This window comes from Balaenoptera physalus (genome assembly GCF_965194825.1).
Source record: "Balaenoptera physalus genome assembly, chromosome: 17".
NCBI classification, from domain to species: Eukaryota; Metazoa; Chordata; class Mammalia; order Artiodactyla; family Balaenopteridae; genus Balaenoptera; species Balaenoptera physalus.
The window spans coordinates 50368390-50396043 of record NC_138895.1 but is presented as its reverse complement, the minus strand read 5'-3'; the positions used below and the strand labels follow the sequence as shown (position 1 = coordinate 50396043).

Sequence of the window (27654 nt, the reverse complement as noted above, 5' to 3'; positions counted from 1 at the left end):
AATAAATCCAGCCCACATTCCGGGAGAGGGATTACAGAGAGTGTGTGGGTCAGGAGGCGGGGATCACTGGGGGCCATTTGAGAGAATGCCTACCGTAGCGTTTATTTAATGTTCCATATTTTTATTATTCTTTTTGTATATTTTATTCCCCAAATTATTCTCCATTAATGTCACTACAAGCTTCCAATTCTGTGTTTTACTGCTGCTGTTCTTACTGCCAGGAATGCCTGCTTCAAAATATTTATTTATTTATTGGATATTAATCCCTTATTTGTCATAACATTTGCAAATGTTTTCTTCCATTCAGTAGGTTGTCTTTTCATTTTGTTGATAGTTTACTTTGCTGTGCAAAAGCTTTTAAGGTTAATTAGGTCCCACTGATTTATTTTTGCTTTTGTTTCCTTTGCCTTAGGAGATAGAGCCAGAGAAACGTTGCTACAATTTATGTCAAACAGTGTTCTGCCTATATGCTTCCAAATATTTACATTGTCCAATCCTTCCCATCTCTTTTTTTTTTTTTTGTTTTGCGTGGCATGTGGGATCGGTTCCCCAACCAGTGATCGAACCCGCACCCCCTGCACTTGGAAGTGTGGCGTCCTAACCACTGGACCGCCAGGGTAGTCCCCCTACCCATCTTTTAAGGCTCGACTCAAATGTCACCTCCATGAAGCCTTGGCAAATCACCCCCTTATAGGAAGTAGTCATTTCCTTCTCTGAAGTCCAAGGGAGAAGAGATTGATGAAGGAAAGAACAGCTACTTTGTGCTCAAGAAGATAAATGCAACAACACGTAAATGAGTAGGAGCCAAGTAACTCAGATACACTTCATGTACTTTTTTCTCAAAAACTTTGAGAAAAGATTGAGGCTTTGGTTTTTGGCTTTCTGGGTGGATAAGGGTACCAGCTCTGTTACACCACTGCAGAAACTGCTTTGGATATTTCTGCTTGTTCCGGGCTGTCTGAGCACCTACCCATTTGCTGACCCTCAGGACTCATCTTCTCTAATAAAGGTGATGCGGGTCCAAAACTGAAGGCTCCTCTGCAGGGTCGACTCCAGTAGCTCCAATAGCAGGTACAACACAGAGCCTCTTGCCCCATCTGGAGAGAAATCTAACTGCGGTAGTTTGTTCTTCTATGAATGCTCCTGTGGGTGTGAAAATTCCATCCTCCAACAAGACTCGTTAGGCCTGAAAGGAGCCCTATTCCACACCACAATGCTGTTCTCAGGTATCCCAAAAGGATGAACTGCCACAGGGTTTCCATGGGGGTCGGGGGTTGCTGAGGAAGAGAAAAAGGCAGTGAAATGAGTGTGGCTGATGTGAAATCATGGAGCCAAATGGAGCCAATTCAGCCACAGCCTGAGAAGGGGGACATCAGGTCAACTCAGGAGAAGAAGAGAAGGAAATTCACATCTGTTATGCACCTGCAGTGTGTCAGACGGAACACTTAATATTCGCGGTCCTATTGACTCCTCAGGAAAGTCTGGTGAGGAAGAGGGTATGTTCCCCATTTTACAGATGAGAAAACTGAGGTCCAGTGAGGTGAACTGGCCTGCCCCAGGTCACACCACCAGTAGAACACAGGGTTGCTTGACTCAACGCCTAGGTTCATTCCACAGTCTATAAATGACTGTAGAAACAAAGGGAAAGGCAGAGTTCTAAGACAAGCTAACTAAAGCAACTCCAAAAATAACTATTACAGACCAAGCATGAAGTTTCATTTAGTTCTCCAAGTTCTCAAACCAAATTTTAGCAAAGCTTCCGTTATTGGTCCTGAGTTACAAAATAAGCAAATCTTCCATAGTGACAAGTCGGTGAGGGGGTGGGTGGGAAAGGATGTTTGGTACAGTTAATAAGAAGACCTCCACAGTCCCTTGCCCCCCATTACCACCTCATCTTTATCAGAAGATGAGTATTAAAAGTGATGACACAACCAGAAAGCTAACAGGATGGGAAACCTAACTCTAAAATATCAGCTTCCATTCTACGTGAACCATCGCCCTCTCTCCTTACTCTTTCCATCCTGGCTTTCTGGTCTTTTACGATTGGCTCTGCTTTCTTTTCCCAAAGGAAATAACTCCCAGAAGGAAGCAGAAGCCTCATGCCAAGAGAAGATACAGGACTCCTTGAAAGCTGCAGGGTAAGTAGATGAGCCCTAAACTGTTGATGCCAACTCCTTTCCTCTCACCTCAACTTGATGACGTAGATTGGGTTAAACTGTGGTTGAGTCTTGTGTGGGGTGCAGTTATGGATACGGAGAGAAGAGAGAAGTTACGTGGTTATGGAGAGAAGAGCTCTCTCAAGACAGTATTACAGCGTATTTTACAGCATATTTCCTTTGATCTCAACAAATATTCAGTTAGCACAAACTCTCAGCCATGTGCTGGGCTAATAGGTATGATGGAACTCAGTGGGGGAGACTCAGACCCTGCCCTCAAGGCATCTAGAATTCTCTAGGGGAGATATAAAGTGTACACAGAACTTACAAATAAGACAGCATGTTACAATTGCCATTAGAAAAATCAAATCAAATTACTATTCCTTAAAAAGGAAGAAAATTCTGACGTGCTATAATACGGATGAACTTCGAGGACATTATTTTAAGTGAAATAAGCCAGTTGCAAAAGACAAATACTGTCTGATTCCACTTCTACGAGGTACCTCGTGCAGTCAAATTCATAGAGACAGAAAGTAGAATGGTGGTTGCCAGTAGAATGGGGAGGGGAAAATGGAGAGTTAATGTTGAACGGCTACAGAATTTCAGTTTTGCAAGATAAAAAAGTTCTGAAGGTTGGGTGCTCAACAATGTGAATACACTTAACACTCTTGAAATGTACGCTTAAAAATGTTTCAGATGGTAACATTTACGTTCTGTGTATTTTACCATAATTTTAAAAACTTTTCAAAATTTTAAATGGAAAAATATTACTATTGACCTGCAGAAAGTAAAGCAATTATATATCTAACTGGAGCTATCAAGAAGGCTTCATGGGGGCTTCCCTGGTGGCGCAGTGGTTGAGAATCTGCCTGCCAATGCAGGGGACACGGGTTCGAGCCCTGGTCTGGGAAAATCCCACATGCCGCGGAGCAACTGGGCCCGTGAGCCACAACTACTGAGCCTGAGCGTCTGGAGCCTGTGCTCCGCAACAAGAGAGGCCGCGATAGTGACAGGCCCGCGCACCGCGATGAAGAGTGGCCCCCACTCGCCGCAACTGGAGAAAGCCCTCGCACAGAAACGAAGACCCAACACAGCCAAAAATAAACATAATAAATAAATAATAAATAAAAATCAAAAAAAAAAAAAAAGAAGGCTTCATGGAGGAGGGGGCATTTGAACTGAGCCTTTTAGAATAGATGGGCTAAAGATGGACAGAAAAGGGCATTCCAGGTGAACAGAGCTGCAGGAGCAAAGGCACATCTTTTTTGAAAAAAATCCAGAAATTTCTCTCTTCCATTGCACCAACCCTTAACAAACATTTTTCCAGTGATCAAACTGCCGGAGCCTGTGTTTGTAATTCTCTCCTGTGACATCTCAGTGAGGCACGGGCTCTCCTGCTTCTCCCTCCCTTCATCTCTTCCCCTCTCTGTGCCTGCCTCTTCCTGCCTCTTGTTCTCTCTCTCTCTCTCTCTCTCTTTCTCTCTCTCTCTCTCTCTCTGGTGTCTTTTGAACGTTCTAAAATGAAATCCTTGACAAAGGTTTGCTTTCACCCCAGAAGCAGCTTTCCTTGGGGTCTCTTTAATAAGAGCAAACACCCAGAGGCTCTCACACCTTTATTAACAGACCTTGTTTTGTTGTTCTTTTTCCTCCTTGGATACCAACCAGAAGCTTAAGAAGAAATTACCTCATCACCCACACAGGCAGGTCTCGATTAGAAAAGCAGCCTTTCTGACAGACGCTTCCACTGCCTGGTCTCCCTGATTAAGGGCAGCTTTATACACCAGCACCCTGATGGGGGAGGCGAGGGGAGACGTGCAGGTTTATACATCACCTGTGAACACAAGTCTAGAGGAGGGTGGGCTCCAGGGAGAATTTCTTCATCTTTGGAAGGATTACTAAAGTCAGAACTTACTCTTCTCCGTGTTAATCACTGAGATTGAAGGCAAGAATCCCCCTGTTTCGGATGAGAATGGTAACCAGGCAAAGGGAAGTCATCTCAGGCTCCAGGAAGAAAGCCTGCCCTGTCCCCACCCGCGTGGAGTCGGGCATCGGGCCCAGAACCGTCTGATCTGGGTAGACAGAGCAGAGCTTTCCCGCAGGTCCCCAAAGCGCAGACTCATGCAGCGGGGATGCGCAAAACGTGTCCGTTAGAGTGAATCCAGTTTACCCCAAGTGAAGCCCCTGCTGCTTCAGGCTGCCCAGTGTGATTTGGAGACGCTGCCGGATCTCCAGTTAGAAAACTGCCCTGTTTTTAGTTATCTGTCTTTTTGTCCTGTCCTTCATTTTCGATTGTTACCTTTAGTTTTGAGCGAGCACTCCTACCCGTTTTGGGGTGAATCGTGCCACGTCCTGGATGTAGCAGGCCTGTCTCCTCTCCACAAAGTCTGTCTGTTCTGCAGAACTGACATTGCGCATTTCTCAATTTCTTCAGCTCAGTCTAGACAGCTTTCAAGTCAGCAAATGCTGGAGAAAAGGCAGAGCTCAGGGTGAAGTGGGGAATCAGCCTGACATTTTCTTTGTTGGAATTGATCACTTGGGAGTAGAGGGGGTGGAAATCCAATTTAGGGACCACAGTCCTTCCTCGGTGTCTATTTAATTCCATTAAAAATTATCACAACAAAATCATGGCATCTGAGCACAGGGAGGAGCCTGAGGTGATATCTCAGCTAAGCCCAACATCAAGCAGGAATCCGCCATAAGCCTCCCAGCTGGCTGCTGCCACTCAAATAATCAGACATGTTCCCTGATGGAGAACACACTGCCTTTGGGAGTGAAATTAATCAGAGAAGTCTTCCTTAGACTAAGTGAAAACTGAAAATCTGCTTACGTAGTAGCTTACACGCACAGATACTAATGCTGGCATATATGCCTATAATATGTGTGTTGACTGACAGACTGAATGAATGAATGAATTATAAAACAGAGGAAATTGGCAAGGAAGAGAAAAATGGAAGGAGGGAAAGTAGTTGCAGTGGTGAGAGGCCGTGGGAAGGGAGGGGGAAAAATATTTTTCTCTAAGGATTTTCTTCAGGTTTTGTGGTGGGTAGGGTAGGGAGGATGGCCTGATTGTCTCAGCAAATGTTTTCATTCCCTTGTAACATCTCTTCGACCAGCCAGCAAAAACCCCAACAAGCCGATATACAATTGCATCCGATTTTACAAAGAAATACATTTGTGAACTGAATTCGATTACTTATGATTAGTGTAAAAGTTACTAAAGATAAATATTGCCTATTTTCCCTGAGTTGTTTTCTTAAGACTTTCTCCCTCTCTCTCTCACACACACACACACACCCCACACACACCAGCACTTACAAATCATTGCTTTCTGGCCTCCTCCGCGGGAGCTAGCTACATAAACCAGCTAACCATTACCTTTGCTCTAGCTCAGACACCCTCCTGCTCTGCCTCTCATCCCCAAACAGCTGCCCCCCTGCCATTTAGGATGGCAAAAGGCCCTCCCTGGCACACACCACACCCGCACTCCCACACACCCATCCACAGCTCTGTGTTCAAGCAGAGCTGCTCAGCTAGAGCAAGAGTCTCCGCCCCGGCAGCAGACAGGCAGCAAACACGCACTGCATCTTTCCTGCTGTGTGGGAGGGCTGGGGAGAATTCCCCGGGTGCAGACAGCAAGCGCTCCCCTAAATCTCAAGATGACGATGGCTCACGCAGCCTTGCAGGGCTTCACAGGGTGGTCCTGGACTTGGGCGCAAATAATCCCCTGCTTTCCCTGCCTTCTCTCCTTCCCACCCCTTCACATACCCTGGGAACGGTTCCCACCCACCGGGCACCACAGCAAATTCCCCTGCAAATGCCAACGTGTCTGGTGTCTGAGCCTTCCCTGCAGGAGCTCACCCTCCAGTACAGTCCCTTCTGGAAGGCACTGCAATTCGGTAAGGACAGCAGCAAAGGCTGCAGAGGCTGGTGCTGGAAATGCCCCTTGTGTTCTGGTTCCTTCCCGGATAGGTAACCTCTCCCACTGAGGGCCCCGCCTCCCCCCAGTATCCAGCACTGGGATGCCAGGGCCACCAGTGCCAAGTGAGTTGGATAGTAGGAAACTGTGCACCGTTTTCTGGCAGCAAGGACAGCCAATCCAGATAATACCAGCCAGATCCTCCCGGTGTTCAGTAATTCAGCTACAAATAGGCCCTTGGCTCTTGCCTTTCATTTTGCAGATAACTGTAGCGAGAACTCATCAGACATCTACTAGATATTCTCTGGTACTTAGACACAGAATTCTCAGTGCGGAAAAGACCCTAGAAGCGAATCAATCCTTTGATACATCTGACCCCCTGCTAGAAGATTTATATCCATTCATCATATACAGGATGTCATTTCCAACCCTGTGAATCAGAATCGATCATTCCTCCCCACCTTCCCTCAGCATTTCACTGGCAAAGATTCCAGGGCATTTTTTCACGCGGCTCTGTTCTGTATTTAGTGGGTGTCCTGTCTGTCTCTCCACTCAGGCTGGGAGCTCCCTGAGGGCAGGTCATAATCCTCCGGAGTCCCTCCCAGCTCCGAGCACAGATTCATATACGCAGGGGCTTAACAAAGACATGTGCAGTGGAATCCTGCTTTCTGCTCTCCCTTCTACTGTCCCAAGAAATAGCAATTTATCCTCAGCAAAGGGAGTCTGGCCCTCCATGGGAATGGCTCCCACATGTAGGTGGGTTTTATTCCAGGATCTGGTGAGACACAGAGACGAGAGTTAGGATGTGTTCCAGGTGTCCTGTAAGGGCCAGGACCAACAACAGGCAGGAGCCTAAGCCCAAGTTTTATAGGACTGTCCTCTTCTGCATGACCTTGGCCTCAAGACAGGAAGCCACTTGCTTCCCCTGGCCCTCGGCGTCTGGAGAAGCATCTCCACTCCAAAGTAGCCTCCCTTGAATTGTTATCACGGTAGCAGCCAAACCTCCATGATTTTCTGGATAATTTCCATTTCAAGTATTCTGTCCCATTGTTCCTACCCATTTATGTGCACATGTCAGACTCTGCTATTTCCAAATCAGAAAACAGAATTTGGAATTCCAATTCAAGAATTATTCTTTTGGCTGTTTCAGAAATCCCCTATGATTGTTTGAGTTCCCCCTACAGTGGAGACCCTGAGACAAGGATTCAAGCACAAATAGGTGCAGAGAAAACCAGATGGGGATGGGAAGAGAGACAAGGAAGGGAAGGCAGCTAAGAGAGGGTCTTTGAACTAGCCAGCTGCCAGTGTGGGTGACGGAGCTTAACGCTGTCCGGGAAGCTCTGGGGCTCCACGTAAAACACAGCCCTCAGAGGGGCGGGGGCCTGGGTATTCAGCACCAATGCTCATCAGTTATTGCTTGCAGGATGCTCCCTGGAGACACTCTCAGCTGCCATCAGAGAGCAGAGGACGCCCCAGGAGTGAGGAGAAGCCCCTAGAGAGCAAAATGCCAGCGCCGGCAGCCGGTAGCTAGAGGGGTACGCATGGCTTGGTAAGAGCCAAGGACACAGTAGGGCACTGGCAGAGTGTTCTACATCTTCTCATCTCTAGGAGACGTGGCTGTAATTCACATATAATTCACAATGACCAAGAGCAAAGCCCTTTAAGAACAGTATCCAGGATATAAATCAGTGGCCAAGGAGGTTGAAGAAAAAGATACTGAAAAAGACGGTGGGGACACACTAATGTCCATGTCTCACACCTCCCAATTCTGTGCTGTCCAGGCTTGTTCGCCCTGCACGGACAGGAGGCAAAGTGTACAGGCTGTTTCTAATGGGTGAGCCAGACCCCTATCAACGGCCCATGGTCTGTCCGGCAGAATTTCACTGGGACTTCACTGGGAGAAAGCAGGAGGGATGGGAAGGATGGGAGGGGAGGAGTCGGGAGCTAACACTGAATCCCTCCTGCAGGGCAGCCCTTTCCACTCACAGTCTTATCCCAGGCTCACAACAAAACCTCAAGATCAGCACATAACTCCCAAGGTGGCCACTGGGGGTAGCATCTGCTCAGAACGTATCTTCTTCTGGGCGAGTCTAACTTGGACCACGAGGTAGGATGGGTGCTGTCAGTCATGGTGTTCCGTCAACCTGGCCACAGAGACTGCGCCAGGGATGGACACGTGACCCAACATGACACACTAGGTGGCCAAGCCTGGGATTTCCCAAAGTGGAGCAGGGAAAGAGCTGCTCACCTTTGGTCATTCAACCGTGAGAATATAAACTTGAAATTGCGGATGAGCCTGAGTTCTTACCCTTAGGAAAGAATACACTGACAGAGGGAGACAGAGAGAAGAACAAATCCCACAGTGCTCCAGTTCCTCGATTGTGTGCATGAACCAATAAATTCCCCCTTTCCTCTTTACTTCAGATGATTTCTGCCACTCACAACTGAAAGAATGTTGATGGCTATTCACCCTGGTTTCCTGGTTAAGTATACGAAAGTTCAGAAGGTTAGGTAACATGCCTGAGCTACACACCTCCCATGCGCTGGGGCCAGGGGTCTCTCCAGGTCTGTCTGGCTCTGATGCCAACGCTCCGTGTCTTCAGGTTAGTCTCAGTAATGCCGTGCCAGGCTAGTGCCCATGGGGAGCTGGAGCTCGCCTCTACTCACAAGAGGCCACCGTTTTTTGCTCAGGAATTTTGTAAGCCAGTTGCCATCATGTTGTAAGCTTGAAATTGGCCATGTTGGGAGCATTTACACCACAGAGATTGGCAAATGATACAAAACCAGGGCTTCCCCCACCAAGAGCCAGCTGTTAAACATGAAACATGTATATCTTGGAAGTTCCTCTCCTTTCTGGGGCCAAAGGGGACCTTCTCAGTACCATTCTTGGAATGAGGATGCATCCAGCCCTCACCAGATGTCTGAGCCCGTCAAGAGATGAGCGCAGAAAGTCACGCGTACTTGGATGAGCCCTCCTCAACCTGCATCAGGGGCCTCTGGGGCTCCACGTCTCTGCGCTTTTGATCTTACACAGCTCAGCTCAGCTTGAGAGTCACAGCAAGTGGGTGCTGCCTGACTCGGCAACGAAGCAACTCCTGTATGCAGGTCTGTCTCATCCGGGAAAAGGAAGAAGAGTTTTAGGGGAGCTCAGGATTCATCACCCCCGATTTGCTCATGGAGTTCCCCACAAAGAAGGGAGAAGGGGGTGTCTGTTCCCATGGGATGGGTGGCGAGCCAGGGGGTCATGGCCATGAGCACCCCTTCCTCAGGGTCCATCTTATCACCCTCGAGCTGAGGTGCCGGAGGCCCTTACTTCTGACACCAGATCTTGTTTTAACTTTGGTTTTGACCATTGAAAACAGAAGTCAATGATACCTTTTTAAGGAACAGCCATGACATTACTATACTCCAAGCAACAACCAGACACAGACATCCTACCCCATGTGTGGGTTTTTGTTTGGTTGAGTTTTGTTTGTTTGCTGTTGTCCTCAGACTTGGGAAGAGTCCTCCAGAAAAGCAAAGGTGGGGGACTTCAGTGGGCTTCAACCAGAAACCAGGACAAAAGCAAGTGAGAGGCACGCAGAGGTCTCCAAGCCCAAAGAGAAGCTTCAGGAGCTGGATTAATTCCTCCAGGCCAAGAGGGCCAAAGCTAACAACGTTTCCCTGAACGCCTGCCTGACAGCGTGCCCAAAGTCCAGTTCAAAAATGCATCTGAAAATGTTAAGGCAACAGCTTAGATAATTTTATTCAGAACCGGAAATAAGTGACCTTCGGCTAAAACTTCTCCAGCCCAATGGAACGATTTAAGCGCACGTGTTATTGCTGATACTTAATCTGCGACCGGCACCCAAGAGAGCAGAACAATTCCTCCTTTCAAACTTCCTCAGGTTCCTCCCCTCACACAGCCTTCCAGGACTGAGCAGTTTGGACTTAAAAATGCTAGCTATTCTCGCTCATTATCTTCCAGTAAAGTGCTGCTTTCTGGAGTCTGAGTGCCATCACTTGCTTTCTGCCCTGGCAGCTGTGGATCACGCAGATCACGCAGACGTTGCAGGGCTGCGTAAATCCCTCACGTTGTTAAAATTTACAAGAAAATGGTTGGGCACCACTCTGCCTTTGACTCAGCTCCCAGAACAGGAGCCAGATGCTTCCTTTAATTTCCAGGTGCACTCAGGCTGCAAGCACCCCCTGGGAGAATGTCAGGCCTCAGGTATGTGAAAACCCCTTCGAAAGGATGCCGCGCGGTGGCTCTTAGTCGTATCCGAGCCACGGCTCTCCAGCTCTGGGAGGGCATTCTTGAAATGTGCTTTCCCCTTATCTGTCCACATACCTGGCACTTATGCCGAAACTGTCCTCCCAACACATGCAAGTGTGACAAACCATCTAGTCTCAGGGCTGTGTTCCATATCTGTCACACTTCTCAACCTTTCTTTGGTTCTAAGCTTTCAAAGGTGTGGTCCGGCTTCCTCACGTATGTGAACGCGAAGTGTGTACTTTCCAAGCTGACTTAACGCCCTCTGCAACATTTTCGATCAATTTTTTTATGAAAAATTATTATTGAAAAATTTTGGACACTTGAATCAAAGTCTTTTACTGAGATCCTTTTTTTCTAAAAAAAGTTTCCATTTCTCATTGCTGACTTGAACAAGTAACACTGTATTTTTACTGTAAATTTTTACTCTGTATACAATACACAAATATTTTGCTACTAATGTATGTTTCTGCCTAATTGAAGCCTTTAATAACTCAAATCAAGTTGCTTATTCATAGGTACAGTGCGCTTAGGCTGTGTACCAGACAGGAAATTAAGGAAAATACAAATTGCGTTATCTGGGCTCAAGGAATGCCCAATCTTGTTGAAGGAATAATACAGAATAGCATAAAATACAGCTCTAGATTGATAGCATACATGAGCCATCATCCCAGGAACCATTTATAGCCCTGATATCTCCAGAAAAACAGGATTCCTACCACAAAAGTGGCCCAACATAAAGGATGGATGACAGCCAGATTCTTAACTAGCAACTATTTCATAAACAGAACTGGAATGACCTCTAGCAGGACAAGTACAACACTTCTATAAAGAACCTTGTGGAAAACATTAACTGATCCTTTTACCAGCCCCTACTTGGAGAGGCGCTGACCCCCGCATTTCCAGGATAAGATGGAGGAGAGAGACCTATATGGCTCATAAAAAAGCAGAGCCTTCACTCACCTCAGGTGTATCCCGTTCCACGGCAATGGGCTTTGGCTACCTCTCACCTGGTTCAAAGGGGTTCATTTGACGGAAATTTATGTAAGTCCCAAGATGGTATCAGCCTCCCATTCTCATCTCAATATCGTAGCAGCCCACATCTCCTGAGAGTTGACAGGTACATTATCAAGGAGAAAGGAAAGAGCAAGCCTTGACCCCAGTTCAACCTTGGAGGTCATCGTCCCAAGAGGTCTCAGCATCTTTTGACAAATGGCACCATCCAGAGCCCCGGAGATGTAAGGATGGCTCCAGGCAAGATTTACTTGCCCTTTGGGCAGCAAGACTTTCACTTAGATCTTCCCCTATGAGCAGATTCTGTCAACCAAGTGAATCCCAAATTACATAAATCCAGTTGGTACAATTTAAGCAGGGGTGGGATCGGGGGGGCAGGGAAGCAAAACATTTTACAGTAAAAGAGAGGATACATGATTATCCTGCTTTATATAGGATAAAATTTAGAGTATCTGATACTGGGGAAAAAAGGGAGAAATTATTTAAAATAATTTTGAATCCATACCCCTTCTTCTAAGTCAGGAGTCCATAGTAAGTTCCCTATTTCCATTTGAAGTCAACCTCAACTCGTTGACTTACATGTCAAGTCTTGGCAATTGTCTCCTCTAGGTTCTAGTAGTTGTGTCCGTAAGCTTAATGACTTTGGCCAAACTACTTAACCTCTCTGATATTGTTTTCTTCACCCTAAAAATGAAGCTGTGATTTTTAGGTTTTCTTCCAGCTCTCAAAATTCAAAATTCTATGACTATGCTACACAGAGATAGACTTGCCCTCAAATAACTATTCTTTATTTAGGGAATAATTTCTGCAGGTAGTAACCTTCAGTGTCCCAAGAGATTCACAGAGCCACACACAGTAGGCTGGGACAGACTCCTTCTCCAGGGAACTAGGGGTCTTCCAGAATGGCCAGGGAGATCCACTCACACCAGCCTTCTCAGTCACGCTTGACCCAGAAAGAGCCACACCATCTGCAGGGATGAGTAGCTCTGAAAAAGTAAGGCAGTGATGGAAACTGTAGGAAGTTTAGACACAGCTGGATGGGATTTCAAGAAGCAAAGGGTCAAATAACAAGGTGACAGTAGACTGCCATGCTGTCAGCACATTATTCTTGCAAGGATTGGGTTTCTGGACACCAATTGTTCAAACTTAGGCTTGCCCCTCCCCCAGGGATTTGGAAGATGAGGTTGGGAGGAGAAGCAGCAGAGTGAGGGAAGGGCGAGGTGCATCAGTGTGGAGTGACGGGTTACCCTGACTCTTACCTGAGCCCCTGCATGAGGCATTGTTTGCGCTTCTGGTAACCAGAGCTTCTCCCGTGTGTCGTGCAGTATGGGCTTCCCCACCCTGCCTGCTGGGCCTGTCGGACATGTTGCATATGTGGAAATACCTCTAGGCTCTAGAATATGGCTCACCAGCAATGGAAGACTGCTCCCAGGCACTGCCCTGGGCCTCAGGCACCTCGGGAGTTCTGCTGTGTCAGGGACCTGTCGCTGCAGTCTTTTCATCTTTCAAATGAATGGTGGCAAGCAGGCTAGTGCAGGACTGAGGAGCGCTAGGTGGCATGGACCTTTTGCCTGTATCCCTGAGGGATGAGAGAAGATGCTCTGGGGGCTCTGGCTTCGTGACCTGGCATCTGTGACATTTCTTAATTCAGAAAGCAAAAGAACTACGTTCGTTCAGCAGAAGAAGCGAGTCCTGCTCGCCTTGGGTGTAGAGATTGTCCCGTTCCGTCCATTAGAGGACAGTGGCACCTAGGGGATCACATGCACACACATAGTCACACACAAGGGCCGACTCAGCAGCCATCCCTTCTGCTGTGACTGAAGTGCCCCAGGCTCTCCAGAAAGCGTGAGAACGTGCTCTGCTTTCTGCCAGGGCAACAGTGGATGGAACCAGATGGGCCAAGTGCTAAAGAGAGGGTCCCAGTTTGGCATTAAAGTTGCTAAAGTTGTTGCTGGTACCCATGCAGGGGACTTCAGCTTCCACCCAAGCGGCCAGAGCACAAAACCACCCCTGGATCCAAATCCTTGTGGGGTCTTTTTTTTTTTTTTAATATTTATTTATCTATTTGGCTGCATTGGGTCTTAGTTGTGGCACGTGGGATCTTCATTGCGGCATGCAGGGTCTTTTTAGTTGCGGCACGCATGATCTTTAGTTGCGGCATGCGGGATCTAGTTCCCTGACCAGGGATGGAACCCAGGCCCCCTGCATCGGGAGCTCGGAGTCTTAGCCACTGGACCACCAGGGAAGTCCCCGTTGTGGGATCTTTGAGCACAGGTTTCTGGTAACTCCCCACTGAACAGGAATGGAGCTCCATGCCTGTCCTCAGGCTACAGCCACCCCTGCAGGTAAGGGCAGGTTGGGTGTGGAACCCTCCGAGGAGGCTCCCTGAAGAACACCTGTTCTGAGAAATGGTAATGATGACTCACCACGTGGCACTCCTCCCTCGGGCTCAACCCTTACTCTATGCCCAGCCGGCTGGTGGGGACTTGGAGCAGTCATAGAGGGTGGCTCTTGGGTAAGTCATAAACCCAGAGGCTGACCACTTACACTCCCGGGGTGACCCAAGACTTTGTGAGAAAAAAGCAGGCAGAACCAATTTCTATTCCCTCTTCCTCCTCCTGGCTTCCATTTGCCTGTGGTGATGATGGCAAGGGCCATGAGAAGTACTAATATGCCTTTCCACTGCTTCCACAATGGTTGTTGAAAGTTTCTGGGCCGTGTTAAACAAGAAGAGTTAACCTGAGAAGGCTACACGGTTTATCAATGTAGATGAGCAAATTATATAGCCAATAATCTAAATCTATACCATTCAATATGGCAGCCAATAGCGGCATGTGGCCCTTTAAATCAGATTAATTGAAATCTAAAATGCAGCTCCCCAGTCACACCAGACACATTTCAAGTGCTCACACGTGGCTAGTGGCTGCAGTATTGGACGGCACAGCTATAGAGCGTCTCCACCATCACAGAAATTTCTATTGGATAAGACTGGCTCTAAATACACAGCACATGTTAGAGATCCACTTAACCACTCATTCATTTGTTTATTCAACGAATATTTATGGAGGGTTGGCTATGTTTTGGGTCCCTATACTCCAGGAGTTTGCTGGGCTCACATATGCGTAATCAAAGCTATAGACCCTTTTCATCTGGGGAATAAAACGAGCCACACGTGAGTGAATAGAACTTTTACAAAAGATCAGCTTTAAGGCAGAAGAGCAGGGGAGGGAGTCAACCTAGTCAGACCTGAGCTTATAAATCTTTCATTCAGCACCTGCTTGCGGATGTGTGGGTGGTAATTTAGCTTAGGCCTGATAACAGGTGTCACATCCACAGAGCAAGGAAGCCAGAAGAAGGAAGCCCAGACCCAAAGCTCTCCTAGGAGAACTCCTGACCGTGTGTTCTAAAGAGGGCAACTTTGTCAACGAGCTGGTGGAGAAGACCATTTCTCATGCAATCCTATCCCAACCAAAGGGCACGTGCAGGAAAGCTTTGCCATTCACCTCCTGGAATTGTTGAACGCTGTGCTTCCCGCCACACTTCTAAGACAGTGTGAGTACCCGGCTGGCTTTTTCTCCAGCACCGCTGCTCCTTGTCTGAAGGATTTTCACCAAGTGATTTTTACTGTTTTTACGAAGTGTTCAAATTGGGCAACCACATTTGATATGCAGGGTCTGGGAAAGTGATCACAAAACACCAAGAGTGACCGGTTGCCACAGAACTTTTCAGCAAGGTCGCTTTAGGGAGGGGATGACTGAGGAAGAAAGACACCAGAGCAAAGGGCAGACACAGGCTTTATTCAATCAAAATGCCACCTGAGGGGCTTCCCTGGTGGCGCAGTGGTTAAGAATCCGCCTGCCAAGGCAGGGGACACGGGTTCGAGCCCCGGTCCGGGTAGATCCCACATGCCGCGGAGCAAGTAAGCCCGAGCGCCACAGCTACTGAGCCTGCGTTCTAGAGCCCGCGAGCCACAACTACTGAAGCCCATGTGCCTAGAGCCCGTGGTCCGCAGCAAGAGAAGCCACCGCAATGAGAAGGCCGCGCACCGCAATGAAGAGTAGCCCCCTCTCGCCGCAACTAGAGAAAGCCCGCGCACAGCAATGAAGACCCAACGCAGCCAAAAATAAATACATTAAATAAATAAATTTTTAAAAATACCACCTGAAAAGGATGACTTGAGCAGGAAAGAAGCACATGGGAAAATGCAGAAATCTGAATCAGAGCTCCAGAAGAATGAGGAGGTATTTTTCAACCTCGAGGGAGTTGTAATGACTTACAGTTGGGTGATACTGCGTGGCCGTCCTCTGAAGACACTTATGAATTTGTTCGGGGAGAATATTTGTTCACACTTGGGGATCACTGGGGATGGCTTGTGAGTCATAAGAGCAGATGCTGGGTTTCTCTGGGCAGCCAGGCTACAGAAGAACTATTGTGAGAGACTATGGAAACAGGAATTCTGTTTCTTTAATGTAATGTGATGAATACGGTACATAGTCTCATGATTCAAAATTCAGAAAAAGTATAAAAAGGTTCACAGTGAAAAGTCTCTCCTTCTCACTCCCATCCCCTGCCTGCCTGGTTCCCACACCTCTCCCACGTCCACTTGGGCGGCCGTTTTGGACCCATCCCAAGTTCCTGTATGCTTTCACAAGAAAATGCAAATATATGTTCTCATTTCTCCCCGCCTTGTTTTACACAAAATGTACCAACTGTATACACTAGTCTATCTTTTACTTAATCATCTCATCACTGTCTTGGATGTCTTGGGATTCTTTCCTGTCAGGACAGAGAGCACAGCTCATTCTTTTTCACAGTTGTGTAGTTAGACTGTTGCAGGAAGGGAGACCCCTTCCTGGGCCCCAGAGTGGGCTGTTGTCTAACACTCGGAAATGAATTGTCCGAGGAGACACACGTGCTGACAAAGCAAAAGGCTTTATTGGGAAGGGGCGCCTGGGCAGAGAGCAGCAGGGTAAGGGAACCCTGGAGAACTGCTCTGCCACGTGGCTCGCAGTCTCGGGTTTCGTGGTAATGGGGTTAGTTTCCGGGTTGTCTCTGGACAAACATTCTGACTCAGGGTCCTTCCTGGTGGCGCACGCATCTCTCAGCCAAGATGGATTCGAGCGTGAGGGTCTCTGGGAGGTTGGCAAGACATATGGTCTCTTCCCTCCTCCTTTTGGCTCCTCGTGAATTCTCCCGGTTAGTTTTGGGTGGCAGCACCGCATTCTTTATCGGAACCTCCTGTTCTGAGACAACTCAGGCAAGTAGTTGCCATGGTGCCTGGCCAAGCAGGAGGTTTCAGTCAACGGTTCCCTAACAAGACATCATCAATTTAATGGTACCCTATTGATGGACACTTAGCTGCTTCTTATATTTTACCATTTCAACAACGCTATAGTTAGTTACCCTGAATATACATTATTTCACATGTGCACAGTATACCTCTGTAGTAAACTCCCAGAAGTGGAGGTCAAAGGGTATAGCATTTGTACTTTGGGTAGATATTGCCAAATCGCCCTCCATTGAGTTGTGCTAATTTACATTTCTACCAGCAATGATTGAACGTGCCAACAGAACGAGTTATCAAATTCTGGGATTTCTGCCAATACAATAGGTGAAAATGGAATCTCAGTAAGAATTAATTTGCATTTCTCTTATTTTGAGTGAGGTCAAACGTCTTTTATATGTTTAAGAGACATTTGTATTTCCTTTTCTGTGAACTGTCTGATCGTATCTTTCGCTCATTCTTCTCTGGAGTTATTGTCTATTTTTAAAAGTCAGTTTCTTATTAATTTTTCTCATCAACTTTCTTATCAATTTCAAACTCTTATCAAGGACACTAGCCCTTTGTCTGTAATATGAGGAACAGTGAATATAAACACAGAGCTAATCAATAACTCTCTTGCCCACAGATGTTTTGACGATCTCCCATCAAATTCATGTCAAGGTTAGGCCTTCCATCCCCACTTCCACACTCTCCCTCACCTCACTCCACCCCGTCCCTTCAGGTTACACCAGGTTTCTGGCTGTCCCTCTTTCATTGATTTTCTTCCCTGGGGCCTTTGTATTATTGGCTGTTTCCTCTTCCTGGAATGAGATTTTCCCTTTGTCCTCCTGGTAACTTCCTGCTCACCTCCTCAAGGTCTGTGGCACCTTCTCATACAAAGAGCAAGTGGGGACAGGGGAGGGTGCCGATGTGAAGCTCTGAGGCTCTTCCTCCAAATCAGAGAGAACTGAGGGGAGGCCCAGGCTGGGCAAATGCCTGGGAAGCAGTGTGAGTCAAGAGCTGGGGCCAGGGTGAGGCCCTGTGAGCGGCAGAGACGTATGAGGCCCAGGGGACAGTGTGGCCGAGTGAGGAAGCTTCCACAGGGCAGGGCTTGTGGAGGGGGCCCTGGGGGTGGTGAAACCTAATGGGGCGTGAGACCTGGGCACATGCATTCAGTGGGCTGTGTTTTCAGAAGATCCTGGAGGGCAGAGAGTGGAGAACTAGGAAGGACGGCGTATGAACACCAGGGATTCAGGGCGGGGCCGCAGCATCTCTCAGGGTGTTGTAAGCAGAGCGATTTCAACTGGAAACCTAGGCACCTTGACCTAACGGTGCCCGCACTCCCAGGAACCCACAAAGGAGGAAAGGAGTGAGAGATAGCTCAGCCTCTGGCAAGGAGAGTAACTAAAGGAAAATATGAAGAAGGACAGAAAGCCCCGTGAGTGTGGACTTAGGGCAGCCAGCGATGGTAAGAGAGGTGGGAAAGTCTGGGAAGAGACTCGGGAAATGCGTTAACCCTAAACCACGCAGTGGAAGTCCCACTTGCTGTGTGCCCAGATTCACCACACTGTGGAAGGAGAATTTCCTGGCTTCTAAGTTGGCCTCCTGGATGTGCTGTGCTCCAGGGCAGACAAACTGGGTGATTGGTGGGTACCACTAAGAAAGGAAAGGGGTCAGATGATAAAACCTGGGGCTCAGCCTTTGCAAGAGAATCATCCCTAGCTAACCTCCCAGGTGGCACCAGCAATTATCCAGGAGAAGTCACAACAAGAACTCAGAGGCACCTTCTGGCCGGGGGGCCGCCTTAGCAGCAGCTGTTCAGCACAGCCTGCTCTGTGGCTCCCCATATACTTTCTCGTGTATTCATTCAATACATGTCTTGGGGGCATCTACTGCATACTGGGCACTTTGCTAAGAGACATAATGGCGAGTAAAGCACCGCCTGCCCCATCGCTGTGGTCTAGTGGGAGAGATGACCTATACAAGCCAGGGTCATGTGTGCTCTGACGGAAATGAGTAGTGGGGCTTGCGGAGGTGCAGAGAGTGGGGCCTGGCCTAGATTTGGGGTGTTTGGAAGGCTTCTTAGCGAAAATGACTCTTTAGCCGATTGGGGTCCCTCAGAGAATGACCTACCCTGAGCGCGTGTGTCCTGCGATGGGGTGGAAAGCTCTCTTGCAGTACAGAAGGAGCCTGGAGTTAACATGCTGCACTTCCAGGTAAGGGAGGAGACTTTAGGAAACCAAACAGAGATGAATGCTTTCCTACTCCTGACTGTTCTGACCCAGACAGTCAAATTCCTGCACAGCTACACCTCGGAAGTAATGCATGTGCAAATTCTAAGCCAAGAATAGAAGCCATGCCTGATAGAATCCATGCTCACTCTTTTGTTGCTGACTTTTGTATTAGCTCTTAGATTAGGGTCAGCATTTTCTGATACCATCTTCTGCATTGAACTCATCCTCTTCCCTCTAACTCCTTTAAGGATCTCAAATCTTCCAAGCAGCCTTATTCAATATTTATATGGTCTGGACACAGCGAGGCTGCTTTGATCTGCAGTGAGTGAGGACTGGAGATCATCAGAGCTTGGCCCTCAGCAGCTTCCTCTTGGCTGCCCTTGCCCACGTGTGCCCCTCCCCCAGGGGTCCCCAGGAGCCCTGCAGGGTGAAAGCACATATTTCTGTTCAGAGTCTTTGCTTCCACTGGGCACAAGTAGACACCTGTCAATCCCTTTCAGGGCAGGGGAGAGAGTTCTGCTGTATTCTTATTTACGGCCCAGAGATTCAGCCTTCATTTTTCACTGTGACCAGTTAGCAGAAGCAAGAGGTCAATGAACCCTCAATGGACAGACCACCCCAGTAGGGCCAGCACATGCAGGAAAGTGAATACGGGTTGGAATTGCTCCTTTTGCCCTTGCAACTTGGAATTCCCGTGGCCAGGCTGCCTGTTTTCTTTCATCAGCGGAATCGATGAGATGGCGGGACCTGTGAGGTTTATTCTGTCCCTGACAAGCACACACCTCCATCAGGATGCCAAGTAATGAAAGCGCCTTTATACTTGCTGCCTGGACCTTCAATGAGAAATGAGGCCAGTTCAAACATCTGTACTGATCTGCATCCAGCACAGAGGGTCTGGGGTAATAATACTCTAACTCCGCCGCTGTTGTTTTATCTTCTCAGCCTAGCTACAAAGAGTGCTGCTACCCAGGCCGCATCCAGGCAGAGCCCTTCTAGGTCAGCTAGCTGCGGAACAGCATCAGCAACTGGGCCTTCTAGAAGGACAGGAGACGTTTTGCCACCAAAGGGCCTGTTTCTCCAACATCTTGGAGAAGTAACAGGGTAGCATCAAAAGTATAGGTCAGAGGTGGTTAATAGAGCAGAGCTATATTTACTCTCTCCCTCTCTTATGCAGACAGCACTACTAATCAATCATAATACTTGTTCCTGCTGAAAATATGTACCATCCCGGGAGCTGTAGTTGCTGACACAGATCCTTGGGCTGCAGAGAAACTGAAGGCAGGGGCATTGATCTCCTTTCCCGGGAAGGTTAAGGTTTATCGTTAACAAAGTCTGAAAGGGTCCCTTTGCTGACACTTTTATAATTAGGAGTCCAAGTGAATTCATTCTTTTCTCTTGGGGAAAAAAGCATTGAGCCACTGGTTCATGGGGTGAATCATGGCAGGCAAGTGCCTGGAGGGGTCTCATTTCTGGAGAAGAGGCCCAGAAGGAGCAAACCGTGTCCCAGAGGACTTGAGAACAGTTGGCAGGACTTCCCACATCCTGCAGGGTACAGAGACAACCAAGTATTTCCCATAACCCAGTGGGGGCATGGAAGGAGCTGAGAGAAACAGGACCTGGGAGGTAGGGGGCCCCCAGTATTGATTGTGTATGTTACTCTCAGAACAGATGCCCAAAAGAGATATTAGGGCAAGCTACAGAAAATAGAGAATTTTAGATTACTGACGCCTTTAAGCTTGTATCCTTAGAACTCGGCTAAATTAAGGATGAGTTTATCAAGACCCTCTTCTCAAGGGCCCACAGTTTATCTGGGGAATAGAGAAGCAAACAAGCCATTAGGATGTGGAAAGGGGTATTAAACAATACGGAAGCTGCTTGTACAGAAAACCATTCTGAGAAGAGTCCCCCCATCTCTCTCTCCAGTCTCACTTTTGGGAGGTGTATTAGCTATCTATTGCTGCATAACAAATTACCTCAAAAATTAATGGCTTAAAACAATAAACACTTATGATCTTGCAAAGTTGCCAGGGGTTAGGAATTTGGGAATGGATTGACTGGGCGGTTCGGGCTCAGGGTTTCTCAGAAGGTTGTAGTCAAGATATTGCCAGGGCTGCAGTCACTTGGAGGTTTGACTGGGGTGGGAGGGTCCACTTCCACGGTGACTCAGAGGACTGCCACATGCTGGTTGTTGGCAGGAGGCCTCAGTTCCTACCCATGTGGACCTCTCCATAGGGCTACTTGAGTGTCCTCACAGCATGGCAGCTGGCTTCCCCCAGAGTAAAGGATCCAAGGGAAAGAGAAAGAAAGAAACCACATTCTGTTCATAAGGAGCCCCTTACTAAGTTCAGCCCACAGTTGAGGGGAGAGAATTAAACTCCAGCTCTGGAAGGGAGGAGTATCAAATAATTCATGGACTTATTTTAAAATCACCAAAGGCCATGAAGGAAGCTAGATTCCCTGAACTGCCTCCACTATCCTGATCCCCTAAATGTGATGGGTTATTATGGATCCAGAGATAATAGCATGAGGAAGGTCCACTTGACAATATTGGGATTGGGAATCAGACACAGTCAGGAAAGATTAGGGTACCTAAACGTAAGAACACGGTCAAAACTGTGTCACTCCTGGGATGGGGCTCTCAGAGAACCAGCCCAAGGGGTCAAGTAGGAGCCAGGTGTAAGCACTGTTACCCAAGGTCCGAGCAGTCTCTTTAAGGAGGAGGATCAAGGAGGCACGGGGCAGGGCCTGAGAGAGGGCAGCACCGGGAGGTCTAGCCACAGGGGCTGAGCTGGACTGCCCAGTGGGCACCCTAAATGTGAGCTTAGAGACCCAGCCCAGCACAGGCCTCCAACAAAGCTACAAAAAGTTCACCTTCAGTGAGAACCGAACCAAAATTTTTGCAATCCAAACATCTCAAGTAAAGTCATTAAAATTTCAACACTCAAGTAAGTTTGTGTTTTAAGAGTCAGTATATTTTAAAATTTGGAACACATAATGGGGGTGGGGGGTCGCAGAAGCGTCTCTAAAGCAGAATTGACCGATTGGCATATCATAGCACGCTGATGGACTGTTCACGGGTAGGGCCCCCAGCAGGGCTGTGCCACTGGTGACCAGCACAGAGAACCTGGCATAGGGGGTGGGTGGGAGCTGAAATCTAGCCTGTGTCCTGTCTACCAAGCCTGGCATCCTGGTGCAGGGATGAGCCAGCCTGCAGGAAAAGACACACTTCTGTTATTCCTAGTTCCTGCTAGCTGCTGGCTCTGCTACTGGGTTATGGACCAGTTGAAATATAGATGCATTTGGCCCTTAGGGAAGCCAGGAAGGCTAGGACAGTACCATGGGGCAACCAGGGCAGATCCTTCCTGCTGGGAGCAGCCTTGTGTCTAACTCATATCAAAAAAAAAAAAAGAAAGAAAGAAAGAAAAGAAAATGAATGCTTGAATCCAGCCCTATCCAGTCAGCTAACCAGTCAACAAGTATCAATACCAGATCTTAGGCAGCGCCATCGACGTCCAATCAAGGTCTCCTTAGAGGCCCCCTGCCTAGTAATTGAATCCCACTGTGGGTAGCACAGGGCTCCAGGACTAATCAAGGAGGCACGGAAGCAGGGCCAGGGAGAAGCAAGGGAACAGGTAGCCCCACACACAGGACTTGTCCTTGTGGCCAGCTGCGAGGCAGCCCGCCGGGAAAGCGGACGCAGCCTGTCCTTCCAGAGCTTTGCGAGTTGGCTGCTGGTAGCAGCATGCTAATGGCGCTCTAGCCACTCCCCTCTCCAGCCCCACAGAAAAGCCAAGCTGGGGTACTCCTCTGAAATGCCACCCCCCCTCAGAAGAGCTCCACTCTGGCTGGAGGGGCTGTGAGTTGGTCCAGAGCAGCATACAGAGGAGGGATAGGAGGCCAGACCGCTGCGTCTAATAAAGCTTGAATCTGATAGTCAGAGGTTGTGCTGCACAGATTCACGTGCCCACGGGTCTGGAGCCCGGGCCTGCGGACCGAGCTGTGCTGAAGGATGTGACATATGCAAATGAGTCACGTGCCAGCACTGCTGGGACCTGACTGACAGCTTCATCCTGCAGCACCCCCATCTGTCAGGGCCTGTTCATAAAGAGGCCTGGAGTCTTCTCTTGTCTTTTGGCAACTAGCCAGCTCACTCAGGCATGACGTAGCACAGAAATTGAGTTTGACTTTAAAACTGCTCCTTGTGATGGTAACAGCCAAGACAAGCTCTGTGCTGAATTATTGAATGGCGCGGGTGTTTGCCTGCCCCAGCCAGAGCCTTTCTTCTCTGTAGCTCCCTTGCCTGACAAGTAATTTTAAATATGCAGCAACGCGTGGCCCTGTGCTCACCCGGCCAGCGCTGAGCCGCATTCCAGCCATGCTTCAACAGCTGCCAAGACACTCAGGGCACCAGGTCTTGCTCCAGGGTCACGGGGACTACAGATTTGGGCAAATGGATATCTTGATGATCTCCAAGCTATTGTTCTGAAGGAATCAAATCTTAACACGTCTAAAACCAAGATCATTCATTAATCCCAAACCAGCTTCTTCACCTGTTTTCTCTACTTTGATGAACGGAGCCACCGTCCATCCAGCCACCCAAGCCCATGTCTTGGCTTCATCCTTGATTCCTGTTGCCTCCTCACTCTGCAATATGGGATCGGTCTCCAGGCTTTGTCTATTGAGCCTCTAAAATACTTCTCAGTTACAGCCAATCCTCCCCATTCTCACCTCTCTTGACTTGTTGGGCTGTTATCATCTCTCCTCTGGACACCTAACGAGTCCTCCTGTCAAGCTCTCTTTCTCCAGCGCTTTGACAACAACCATCTAATCATATCACTGTCCAACCTTCATTGGTTCTTATTCCTTTGAAGATAAAGTCTAAACCCTTTATCATGTTAGAGAGAGCTCACTTTGAATATGAGTTCTGCCACTTGCAACTCAACCTGTAAAATGAGAGTAATAATAACAGTGAGGATTAAATGAGAGAATGTATATAAGTGACATGGATAAGTATCTGGTGTCTCAAAAATACCAGAAACACTCACTTTTATAACTGTTGCTGCTATTCACACCCTGTTCTCCCCTCCCTTTCCATCTGTATCTCCTGACCAGAGGGTCATATTCTACGCAACCACACACATCCCCTAAGTGTGTCCTACAATCTTATATGTTTGCGCCTTTACAGATGCCATTCTCCTGCCTGGAATGACCTTTATCTCCTTTTCTAGCTAATGAATTGCTACTGATTCGTAGAGGCCCATCTCAAATGTTACCTTCCTTGAGATGGTCCTAATGGTCCCATCTTTGCACTTTCATGACCTTTTAACTCTGTTATAACCCATTGCCTTGAAATATTTGTTCTCACGTGTGCCTCCTTCACTGCACAGTGAGCTCTCTAAGAACAGAGGAAATACATCCATTCAAACATTTATTCAGGGACTTCCCTGGTGGCGCAGTGGATAAGAATCCGCCTGCCAGTGCTAGGGGACATGGGTTCGAGCCCTGGTCCGGGAAGATCCCACATGTCGTGGAGCAACTAAGCCCGTGCGCCACAACTACTGAGCCTGCGCTCTGGAGCCCGCGAGCCACAACTACTGAAGCCCGCACGCCTAGAGCCCGTGCTCCGCAACAAGAGAAGCCACCGCAATGAGAAGCCTGCGCACCGCAACGAAGAGTAGCCCCCGCTCGCCGCAACTAGAGAAAGCCCGTGCACAGCAACGAAGACCCAACGCAGTCAAAAATAAATGAATAAATTTTTTTTTTAATTAAAAAAAAAGCATTTATTCGATAACAGGCATGTGGCGTCTTTCCTGGGCCAGGCACTGTGCTGAGCGCTGCGGGCACAAAGATGCATTAGGCACCATTTATTAATCAGGGTGCTTCCTTGCAGACAAGAGCATCCACTCTAACTAGTTTAAACAGAAAGACTTTTATTACAGAAATCGAGTAGCTCACAGAATCGTGGGTAGGGCCAGGGCCAGGCTTGGTGTCTAAGAATATAGACAACAGCAATGCAGCTGAGAACTATGCAGACTGAGAAAAATGACCAATGACACCAAGGCAATGCTCTGATGGAAACACCATCACTATAGCCACTTTGTGCTAGGGGCTGGAGCATAAAGACTCCAGAAGAACGAGATATCACCACCAAGGTTGCCAGAAGATCCAGTCTTCACTGTTGGCTTCTATGGAAGTTTCATACGAGTATATCTGCTTGATGGAACTTAGGTCACATTCCTATATCCCAGCTGTAAGGGAGTCTCATAAATGCAATTGTTAGCTTTCCAGCTCAAACAGGAAAGCGGCGCAGCGTGCGGGCCGCGGTCTGCAGCCTGCGCGCCATCTCTGCGCCCAACGCGCCCTGCCTGCCGCGGCCCTGGGGACTGCGGGCGGGCGCCGTCCCGGCGCTGCGCACCGGCCCCGCTCTGCTGTCGGGTCGTAAATTCACAGACAAACATGAATGGGTAACAACAGAAAACGGTGTTGGAACAGTGGGAATCAGCAATTCTGCACAGGAAGCTTTGGGAGATGTTGTTTACTGTAGTCTGCCTGAAGTTAGGACAAAATTGAACAAACAAGAGGAATTTGGTGATTTGGAAAGTGTGAAAGCTGCTAGTGAACTCTATTCTCCTCTATCAGGAGAAGTAACTGAAATTAATGAAGCTCTAGCAGAAAATCCAGGACTTGTCAACAAATCTTGTTATGAAGATGGTTGGCTGATCAAGATGACACTCAGTAACCCTTCAGAACTAGAGGAACTAATGAGTGAAGAAGGGTATGAGAAATACATAAAATCTATTGAGGAGTGAAAATGGAACCCCTAAATAAACTAGTTTGAAACAACTTAATCTAGCATAGTTGTCTTAAATTAGTGGTGGATAGATTTTTAAAAAGCAACTTTTAGCAAAAGAAACTACTTGAAACAATGTTGCCTGAAGAAAATACCCCTTAACTTCCTATGGATTTCAGATAAACACTATGCATCTTTTTCACAACACCCTGTGACTTTTAGGCTAGTCTCCAGTTATAATACTCAGAATTCCTGAAATTATCTGTGTAAAACTAGTTATAAAAATTATGTAATTCAAGGATAACATTGTTATCTTAACCTTATATAATATTGTAACTTGCTTACAGCCATCCCTGGATTTGGGTCAAAATACTCAATGAACTTGCCACTGGAAATAAATGACACTGGAGAAAAGTTTGTTAGTTGTATAGTGTCCAGTGAAGAACATTACTATCTTAATTTTGCAATATACTGTGTTTGCTGGTGCTATTTTTATACAGTGAAGCAACAGCCTTGCAGGAAACTAAGAAACAGTTTAATAATAAAATATTCAACTTCTTAAAAAAAAAAAAAAAACAGGAAAGCAAGGTATGAAGGCTTTGGAATGGGTGTTGAGTGAGCCACACTACATCATCCTGGCTCTTCAAGAGCTCCAGCTTAGGGAGAAAGTCAGGCAAGCAAACAGACATTACAGTATTATCAGTGCAGTATGGGGCAAGGGGTGGGGAGGGGCAGTGAGAGCCAGAGGAGCAGTCCCCAAGCCAGGTGAGGGGGCTTGGCATGGAAGGCATACCTCTGTATGCCAAGTTTTAAGAGCTTGCATTTTATCCTGAAGGCACTGGGTAGTCATCGAATGACTTTAAAACAGGCATGTGACATGGTCATATTCTAGTTCTGGAAAGATCAACCTGGATTGGAGAGGGGCAAGTCTAGAGAGAAAAAAGTCAGTCAGGAGACCACTGCAGTCATTTGGGTAAGACGATGATGATCTGAACCAAAGAGGTGGCGGTAGGGCTAGAGGAGGACAGAGACAAGAAATATCTTAGACCCGGTGACAGTTGACCAGGGGGATGAAGGGGATTGAGGCCTGTAAGTCAATGGCCAGGTCCTGGTTTGGGTGGTTGGGTAGATTGTGATATGCTTCACCAAGATGAGGTAAACCAGGGAAGGTGTAAATTTGTGGGGAAGAATGATGAGTCCTTTTGCACGTGTGCTACTGAATCATTTTCGAGATGGTGCATGTGAGCCATCCGAGTGAGGATGTTGAGTAAGCAATTAGCTAATCCAGGTCTGGTACCCATGAGAGAGGTTTAGTTGTAGAGTCACTATCTGCTGCTTTTTTCCTGACCATCCTACCTATCTTGCTTTGGCTGAACTACACTTTTGGGAAACCATGTGGTTGTGAGGAACTGACCCCCTCACCTATCTGAGTAGACGTTTAACCAGGCTGTCCAAGCAGAATCCACCACCCGTTACCACAGAGATTGGGTCAGATGTGGTCACGTGACCCAAACCAGGCCCCTCAGAGTGGGAAACATACCCAGGCTTTTGCTGGACCCATCAGAGAGGAAATGGTCTGTTTCCATGAGGCCAACAAGTTGATAAATGAAACCCTAGCGTGTCCAGGGACCATGTTTCCATCAGGTCTCTCTGATTGAATATCAAGGTGCAGGATGGTACCAGGAGGCTGACGGGCTAAAGAAGAGGGGAAGTGAGTCATCCAGAGTGATATAATCTTGCCTCTCCTGCACAAACAGCAATACCTGCATACAGTAAGCACTCTATATATGTTTAATGAGTGAGGAGGTGAATGAAGCCTTTAAAACGTGTACTTAAAAGTAAGATATGGTACTACAACTATATCATATCATAAAAAATCATACCTTGGGATTGAAAAATAACTATCACAATGGATCTAGTGGATATGCAGAAATTTCCAGATTCCAGGTTTTGGGGGAAGGTGGGGACTGGGGAGAGGATTACACTGGACCTGCTGAATTGCTTTGCACAGCCATTTCCCTTGAATGTT

At 47.6% G+C, this 27654-nt stretch overlaps 1 long non-coding RNA gene and 1 pseudogene across 2 annotated transcripts; both read left to right on the top strand.

Annotated features, from left to right (window-relative positions):
• The first annotated feature begins 1270 nt into the window (after positions 1 to 1270).
• On the top strand, positions 1271 to 21729 carry LOC309647238. The gene is made up of 2 exons (XR_014255880.1): positions 1271 to 2981; positions 3309 to 21729. It is a non-coding gene; the product is annotated as an uncharacterized lncRNA (long non-coding RNA).
• A 1263-nt stretch (positions 21730 to 22992) lies between these two features.
• Positions 22993 to 25873, top strand: LOC309646754 (glycine cleavage system H protein, mitochondrial pseudogene; annotated as a pseudogene). The gene is made up of 2 exons: positions 22993 to 22997; positions 25116 to 25873. The product of its transcript is annotated as a glycine cleavage system H protein, mitochondrial pseudogene (transcript).
• Positions 25874 to 27654: the final 1781 nt, after the last annotated feature.